Below are 10,000 nucleotides of genomic sequence, written 5' to 3'. Positions count from 1 at the left end.
GATTGTCCAGTTAGAAATTATCAAACCTCATACGTCGTCTAACGACGGGCGAGTCCATGATATACAACAGACTTCCGTGCAATTTCTGTCTAGCAACTACACTCCCACAACGTACTAATCGGCCCGGGGCAGTGGTACTGCATTCAAAATAATGATGCTGCAAAGCAAGCTTCTTACCCACACTGCTATACACGGATCTTTTATGCTCATTATTAACATCAAAAGGGCTGTGAGCGGGCAGAACCGTTAGCAACGTTGGCTGGCAGGAAAACCGTTAGCTTAAGGCGGTGAGCTGGCAGAAACGTTAGCACGCCAGGCGAAATGCTTAGCGGGATTTCGTCTGCTGTTACGTTCTGAGTTCAAATTCCGCCGTGGTAGACTCTTAGCCTTTCATCCTTTCAGGGTCGATAAATCAAGTACCAATTGAGTATTGGTGTCATTGTAATTGACAATCCCCAAATTTCAGACTTTGTGCCTATGGCAGAAAGGATTATCATTATTATCATTATTATTGTTCAGTAGTTTTATTTTTATAACGTGCTTTCACTTCACTACCGAGCGCAGCTCTGTGTGCCTTGGGTATGTGCTGTTGTTTGCTGTGATGCTCTTATGGTTACTGTATTGAAAGTGTTTTGCGTAGAATGTGTGCAGTGCCCAGTAGTGCAATTTTCTGTATGTTATATATATTTGTAAGTCCTGGTGTTTTTGTTATGTATTTGTCTGAATATTTTTTATCATACCTAAGGCACCTACTACGATAGGAATTGTTTCTGTTTTTAGATTCCACATTCGAGTTACCTATATCTCCAGGTCTTTGTCTTTGTATTATTATTATTATTATTATTATTATTATTATTATTATTATTATTATTATTATTATTATTATTATTATTATTATCATAACCTATTTTATTATAACCTATTAGTTTTATGACTGACCTCACTCCTTTGATTCGATGTCAACCGCCTTTGTATTTCGCATTGACTCTATCTCCGTTGTCTTCTGATCTTGTAGCAGTTAAATAAATCATTAATGTTAGTGTTATTAAAAATATCACTAAGATTGCAGAAACAGTGAAACCCGGGAAAAAAAACAGAGATTTGTTATATTCTTATTTGTTGAGAGTATCAAGTGTCACGGAGTTGAATTTATCTTTGATCCTGTCGGAGCTGTCAATAAAATAATTTTAATAAGTAATAAGCCGAAAATCTATTCAAACAGCTATACGCCAACATTGTAAACTGTTGACCCAATTATCACTATTTTATTACAATATAATATAAATGAGTCATTATTACGTGTTAGACACCAAGAACAAGTAGAAAGAAAAGAATCTTTAATGATAGCAGAGAGAAAATATTACAAGGTCAGTACATAAATTAAAACGTATTTACAGCATTTTGTCATTGTGTTCACCAAAATATCAAATTTGCTTCGTTTCACAAATACATTCTAGTCTTAATAAATTTTGACTAATTGAAATTCTGGTCTTTTTCCTCGTGTCTTTCGTAACAAGAATTATCCATTAAGACAATTATTTTCTACGCAATATTTGCATAAATTTAATTAAATTAGAACGTCCACACCGCTACATTAATTGTTAAATCCATTTATTTTTTTATATATGAGAAAATACATTGTCAAGTTACAAGGTATGTTTAAACATATAACAAGGATTCATAACATAAGAATAAAAAGAGAAACGAAATTTTAAAGGGACAGAAGTATAGCCGATTATATCGACCCCTGTGTGTGTCAGGTACAAAGAAGAATGAAAAGCAAATATCTCCGCACATGGACCTAAGGCCAGAATTACCAAAAAAAAAAAAAAGAAGGTAACTGTATTCCACAGGCTCAAATTTGTTGTGGGTTCAAGGTCTGAATTTCGGGGTAGGGAGCTAGTCGATTTACATCTACCCCAGTACGCAACTGGTACTTATGTTTTCGACCTCTAAAAGAATGAAAGGCAAAGTTGATTTCGGTGAAATTTGAATTCGGAACGTAAAGTCCGACAAAATGTCGCTAAGCATTTTGTCCGGCGTGCAAAAGATTCTGCTTGCTTGCCGCCTTAGCATCAGTCAAATAATATACCAGTTATGTACTGTGGTTGAAAGAAGCCCGTCGTATATATAATTATATATATGTTTGTCCTGCAACTATCGATTGACTACCGATATTGGTGTGTTTATGTCCCCGTAACTTAGCGGTTCGGAAAAAAGAGATCGATAGAATAAGTACTAGGCTTACAAAGAATAAGTTCTGGGGTTGATTTGCTCGGCTAAAGGCGGTACTCCAGCAAGGCCGCAGTCAAATGACCGAAACAAATAACAATAAAAGAATAAATGTTTCTTTCTGTCATGCCTGGTCTTGTGCTGCTGAATTAGTTGTTGGGATTTATAGTTTTGTGGTCTATAACGTAAATAGCGGAAAATGAATTCAAAGAAAACAATTCTCTCCTAAAAAAACCGCAAAGAAACAAAACAAAAAGAACAAAGAGTATGCTGCAAATAAAAAGCAACAGAAGAAAGTGTTACACGAAAAATGTCACAGTTGACACCACACACACACACAAATATGTATATATATATATATATATATATATATATATATATATATATATATATATATATATATGTGTGTGTGTGTGTGTGTGTGTGTGTGTGTGTGTGTGCGCGTGTGTGTGTGTGTGTGTGTCTGGGGAAAGAAGAGAGAAAAATATCGGAGCACCCCACCCCGAAAAAGAACAAAATTCTTAAGAAAACGTCGCAGGAAAGTAACTCACCGCAAGTTGTCACAAGCGAAAACCACAAAGGACAGAACGCCATAGGAAAAAAAAAGTCACATGAAAAAAGGGACAGGAAATATTCCACTGGAAATAGAAGCATATATATGTAAAATTGCATACATAAAGTTACAGGATAAAAGGGAGAGAGAAATAGAACAGGAAAATAAGGCTTAGAAATAAAAAAAAAAAAAAAAACCCACAAGAGAAAGACTATAAAAATGTCGCCGGAAAAGCCAAAGGAAAATATAATGAAAAAAAAAAAATCACTGATAAATGTTATAGAAAAAAAAAATCACAGGAAAACCTCAAAGGAAAACTTCAGTGAAGACTGATTGATGCTTATTTTTGTTTCATTGTTTTAGGATATTCAAGAGAACGTGATTTTTTTTCTCTCGTTCGTGTAATATACTGTTATATTAATTATGTTGTCATTGTCTGTAAGTAATGTATTGTCAGTTAATCAGACTTATTTCATTACTTTAACAATTATGTTGTTTAAATGAGATGTGACATATTATCATTATTATTATTATTATTATTATTATTATTATTATCATCATCATCATCATCATCATCATCATCATCATCATCATCATCATCATCATCATCATCATCATCATCATCATCATCATCATCATCATCATCATCATTATTATTATTATTATTTTATGTTTGACTTTTGTTTTGCATTTGTACAAGTTGGATCCAAGTCTCACCCAGAGACCTCAAGAGACAACAAGTTAGAAGTTCATGTAGGTGTTATGCCTAGGGTACCATATATTTGGATTTGTACAGTTTTGTTCAAGTGAATGTTTAAGAAGCCATAAGAAAATTATGTTTGCTTTAAAATTTGAGATCACATAGACAGTATTTTACGTAGGATATGGGCAGTTCCCATGAGCACTATCTTTTGGACTTCAGCCATTTTGGGGTTTCCTGGTATCTGAGCTAGGTAGTAATCAGCCCGTTTCGCTGTCATTCCCAGGGCACCTATGACAATAGGTATTGTTTTCGTCTTCAGATTCCACATTTTGCTAATTTCTATTTCAAGATCTTTATATTTGCTCAGTTTTTGGTAGGTCTTGACAGATACGTTTATATCAATTGGGACAGTCATATCAATGAGGAGGCATGATTTTTGTCTGAAGTCTTTCAGTATGATGTCTGGCCTATTTGCGTCTATCTTTCTGTCAGTTTGAATGGTGAAGTTCCAGAGGAGTGCAATGTGATCATTTTCAAGTACTGGGGGTGGTTTGTGTTCCCACCAGTTTTTATCATGGGGCAAGTCCAGGTTTATTATTATTATTATTATTATTATTATTATTATTATTATTATTATTATTATTATTATTATTATTATTATTTTTTTTTTTTTGAGTTTGTTTCGTAACCAAAATTGTCACTGTAGTAGCAGGCGTGGGTATATGGTTAAGACGATCTCTTTACTCTCTTGTAGTTTCGGGTTCAGTCCTAATGTGCGGCATCTGGGCAAGTGTCTTCTACTATAGCCCCGAGTCGACAAATGCTCGGTGAATGAATGTGGTTGGCGAAAACTGTAAAACTCCGTCGCATATAAATGCATATGTATACACATACACACACACACACACACACACACGTACGTGTGTGCCTTTCTGTTTGTTTACCACCACTGCTGGTTTGTTTATGTCTCCGTAACTTAGCGGTTCAGCAAGTGAGTCCATAGGATTAGCACCAAACTTAAAGCATATACTGGGGTCGATTTTTTTTCGACTAGACTATTGAACGCAGTGTTGTAGCATGAGCGCAGTCCAATGATTGAAACAAACGAAAGGTAAAAGATAGATGATTCAGCAACGCCTCTCTAACAAAACTTAAGCCTCTTGCGTATATCAAGGGTTCTCAACCGTTTTTTTTTTTTATCAATGGACACTTTTGATTACTATTTTATTCTGGTGGATCCCCATCACCATTTGATGATTAAAAACTAGTTTTATAGAAACTTCTTACAAAATAACGTATTTTACTTTCCACACATTAAATTATGTAGGTTGAACAATGTAAAATGTAGAGAAAGGAACCCAGCTGTTTCGTGCAATAACTACCAGAAGTTAAGTATAATTTTTTCAGGGCCCCTTAAAATATTGTTGTGGATCCTTAATTGTTGCGTGGACTCCACGGACCTTATTGACCTCGGTTGAAAACTACTGCACTATATTAAAAGTCGTGGAGGCGCAATGGCCCAGTGGTTAGGGCAGCGGACTCACAGTCATAGGATCGCGGTTTCGATTCCTAGACCGGGCGTTGTGAGTGTTTATTGAGCGAAAATACCTAAAGCTCCACGAGGCTTCGGCAGGGGATGGTGGTGAATCCTGCTGTACTCTTTCACCACAAATTTCTCTCACTCTTACTTCCTGTTTCTGTTGTGCCTGTAATTCAAAGGGTCAGCCTTGTCACACTGTGTCACGCTGAATATCCCCGAGAACTGTATTAAGGGTACACGTGTCTGTGGAGTGCTCAGCCACTTGCACGTTAATTTCACGAGCAGGCTGTTCTGTTGATCGGATCAACTGGAACCCTCGATGTCGTAAGCGACGGAGTGCCAACAACAAAATATTAAAAATCATTCCTGGCAGTCGTGGTAGAACATGGCGCATAAATGCTGTTGTGGTTGTGTCCTGCGTTCAAACACGTCAAGATGAAATTTTCTTCTTTTTAAATGACATCAATCTACATTAAAGTACTACAAGTAATTGTAATTTTTCACCTATGTTATAAATCATAATTATTACCTAATTATTACATTTACACATACCTGCTGACCTGCTAAACTATCATCTTACACGTTTACCCCCTAATCTTTTCCATCTGCTAACATTAAAGTTTCTTATGTGATTAAAATCTTTTTTAGTTCTTTTGTTTTGCTATCAAGTAAACTAAGCAACTAAACTGTTCGTTAAGAATACACACTTCTCTGTTGAGTTAACATATGTTGACATTCACGAGAATTTACCTGTGAACATGTTGACAGAAACAACAGTTTCTTGGCAAATTAAACAGGTGTCGCCTATGTCGTTTAGTTGTTTACCTTGTTTCAATGTTGCATCCCTTAGGTTTAAAAGTATGTGCTCCTTCGGACAGTATGTAATTATAAGCGATGTATGTACATATGTATGTACTTATATGTGTGTGACTGTGCGTGTCTGCGTGTATGTCTGTATGTAAATATGTAGAACTACATGTCTATCTATCTATCTATCTATCTATCTATCTATCTATCTATCTATCTATCTATCTATCTATCTATCTATCTTGCTAGATATGATACATATATGTACATATACATAGGTGGCGTGAAGGTTCAGCCGATAAATAGGACATACATCCTGGAGAGCTAACGATGAGCCCATAAAATATCTGACCCCTCTTTGCCTGTTTGATTTTCGAAAAAATTCTCCACTCTTAACTGGGTCCAAAAGTAGTCATATTTCGCCTTCTAAAATTTTTCTATTGGGGCTCTGTTTATATTCATACATTCATACATGCATAAATACACGCACGCTCACACATCCACTCGCTGCTAATTATAATCTATCGAATTATTCTGTAGAGAATTAGACTATTATGAATTAGATGTTAGCAACAGAAGCAGCCTTTGTAATGAAGCACATTCGACCTAACCTGGGTGTTATTTATAACGCCGTAGACTGAGATATATTTTCCGAGAAATCATCTTGTGTAGACGACAGATGCTATAAAGTGCAGATAATCGGTTGATAAAATTTCGTCAAAACCGCTAGATGGAACTGTTGTATCACGTGATTTCACCACAAATTGCGGATCGTCTACAACAGGCAACCGAACATCGAATATCAGATCGAAAATCAGTGAAAATGATAATATTTAACTATGGCTAAAACGTCAGTGATGTTAGAAAAGCTGGTGGACTGTGTATAAACTAGCTATTAGATATTGGGTGCTACAGTTAATTCGATTAACTTGATTGAGAGAGTAAAGTGTGACTAACCGTATAAAACAGCTTGCTGATTGAGCTTAAAGAGCTTTTGTCCCACTTCGAACAACCTATTCAGATATTAGTGTCAGCTGACAAAACTAAAGAGTTAAATGAACTCGATAGAAGTTTTATAATACAGCTCTGCTTATGTTCTGAGTTCAAATTCCGCCGAGGACGATTTTGCCTTTCATTCTTTCGAGGTCAATAAATTAAGTACCAAATGCGTACTGGGGTCGATCTAATCGACTGGCCCCTCCCCCAAAATTTCGGGCCTTGTGCCTAGAGTAGAAAAGATTATACAGCCCTGCAATACAACATCCATATGTACAAGAAACTTGTTCCAGAACTTACAAAGTTCGAGATACCTAGGCAGTAATTTAAATATAAAAGACCCAGTAGAGGACATGAACCCATGTAAGCAGTACCCATTGCTTAAAGATCCTAAAAATAATTTTGTAGAGATACCCTATGAAAAGTGAATTGGGTACAACCGGTAGGAATATATTAAAAGGCAGCAACACCAGGGGAAGCTACTTATCGAAGACAATGGAACTGCCCTTACGCTATCAGGTGATTCAGTAATATTCTGAATAAGGCAAATTGTATGCTTGTACCCGTGTGGCATCGTGGAGTTCTATACTTACTTCTCCAGGGAATTGTTCCTACGGTCTTTGAAATCCGGTAAATTCAGCAGCGAGAAAACTGATGATGATGCTAACATAATCTTAAATACATGATGCATTAGTAATAATTCTTTTCGGGTAAAGAAGAATTGGTTTCAAATTTTGGCACAGGGCCAGCAAGTTGGGAGGAGGAGTAAGTTGATTACATTGATATCAGTCCTCAACTGATACTTATTTTATCGATCCTGAAAAAGGATGCAAGGTAAAGTCAATCTCAGCGGAATTTGAACTCAGAGCGGACGAAATGCTGCTAAACATTTTGCCCAGCATGCTAACGATTCTGCCAGCTTCCCGCCAAATTACCTTTCATGGGTAAAGAAGAATTGAAATGAACTTTTTGACGTCTATTCGGGTAGTTACAATGGCGTGGATGTATGTAACTTAGTTGGTTTGTTCTTAGGGATATAGAGATAATGGACTAGGCATAACCGACAAAATAAACGGAGGCACAAAATCACTAGTTACCGAAAATTATGATGAATATACTCAGGCAATTATTTGGTTTTAAACCCACAGTTAATACCAATCTTATGTGCAACTTATATTTCAGATATCTCTCTATGTAGTATTGTCGCTAATATCGGCGAAACGTTATTATCGCTTACGCAATCGGCTATACCACCTCTAAATCCATAATCTATTTTTCACAGAACTTGCCACAATGTAATCTGTAGAATCACAAACCTGCTATTGTTAGTTATCTGTTACACCATTTCTATAATACAAAATATAGCTTTTTTTCTTAAAAAGAAACTTATGGTCGAAAATTTCCATCTGATCGTCTTGAAGAAGTCAGTGGATGATTCAATCCTGAATATACAGTCCTGTATGAAAATTTGATGTAAATGCTATAATAATAATAATTGATCTTGATTACAGGTCTACTTGTTAACCGCTGGCCAAAGGCTGAAAAAACAACAATGTATGTATTTCACAATCTTTCTGGTTGTGTTTTCTGCTTTTGCAACGGGAGAGAAAAATTTTCGTTGGCGAAAGGATTGACAAGCCTGATTGATTGAGCCAGCGATTATAGAATGAACTTGCTAAACGATTAACCAATTGACTAATAATGATTTCAAATGTTGTTACAAGGACAGCATTCTGGGAGAGGTGGAAAGTCAACTAGATCGATCCTAACCCTGAACGGGTACTTAATTTATCGATTTATAAAGGACAGGATCGATAAAGAGAACGTTGACTTCGACGGAATTTGAACACAGAACGCAAGAAACACTGCAAAGAATTTTTTTCTGATGCTGTAAACAGCTCGTCATCTTGACCAACTGACAAATAACGATCCTTTCTACAATAAGCATAAGGCCTGAAATTTGGAGTGTGTGATAGCCGATTATATCGACCCCAGTACACAACTGGTACTTATTTTATCGACTCCGAAAGAATGAAAGGTAAAGTCGATCTCAGTGGAATTTGAACTCAGAAACGTAAATGTGGACGAAATGCCGGTAAACATTTTTGCCGTACGTGCTGGTGGTTCTGCCAGCTCGCCGCCTTCAATTGACTCATAATAATCCTTTCTCTAAGAGACACAAAACCTGAGATTTTGTGTGTGTGGATTAGTCGATTACATCGATCCCAGTGCTCAGCTGGTACTTACCTTATCGATCCCAAAAGGTTGAATGGCAAAGTCAACCTCGGTAGTATTTGAACTCAGAACGTAGTGACGGGTGAAATGCTACTAAGCGTTTTGACTGGTATAAAAGATGGGCTACAGCAAATATTCTGCTCAGTACCACAGATTTGCTTGTCAGTTGTTTGACCTTAATCAGTTGAGCATGTCCCTTAGTGGTTGACGATATGTGCATCTCTGATCATGAGCAGAGGTAGTGGTGGAGCATCATAGCCATATGTTGAGAGGAATTCTTTGGGGTTTGAATAATTCACCTTTGGAAAAATGGGTGTTTTATTCATCATCCTTAAAACAAACCTTATTCAGGGACCTTTTGAGCAGTCGACCTGAAGAAAATTTTAACTGGGTCTTACTTGCAAGGTCATGCGCTGTTTATTTTGATATGAGACCACCATGTCGCGCACATATGGTTGTAATGCATGTGCCTAGTGTACCCTTATCAGACGGGTAGTCGTGATGGGCTTCGTATATTTGTACCGCAGTGTCACTTTGATGGTATGCGCTGCTCTGTCACTCAATAATAATAATAATAATAATAATAATAATAATAATCATAATAATAATCATAATAATAATAAAAAGAAGTGAAATAGAAACATTGCGTGTGTTTATTATTAGTCTGATGATCCCGTGATCCTACAAAATTAAATTTGCATGAATTTAGTATACCACGGCAATTCGCTCTTTGGTCAGCGGATAAAGACACCATACCTCATTTCATGTACTAGACATGTCATTTGGGTCAATAAGTTTACACTGCAAGTTCAGCAAACTGCATTTTCTACACAGACAGACGGACAGCTTTTCATTAAGACGTAGTTTGTGAGTGCCGGGTTTTCTCTTTACTTTACATCTAAAAGGAAGTGTATACACGATACACTTCATGACA

The sequence above is a fragment of the Octopus bimaculoides genome, chromosome 3 (assembly GCF_046866305.1).
Source record: "Octopus bimaculoides isolate indiv1 chromosome 3, ASM4686630v1, whole genome shotgun sequence".
In the NCBI taxonomy this organism is placed as follows: Eukaryota; Metazoa; Mollusca; class Cephalopoda; order Octopoda; family Octopodidae; genus Octopus; species Octopus bimaculoides.
This window is presented reverse-complemented; position numbering follows the sequence as displayed.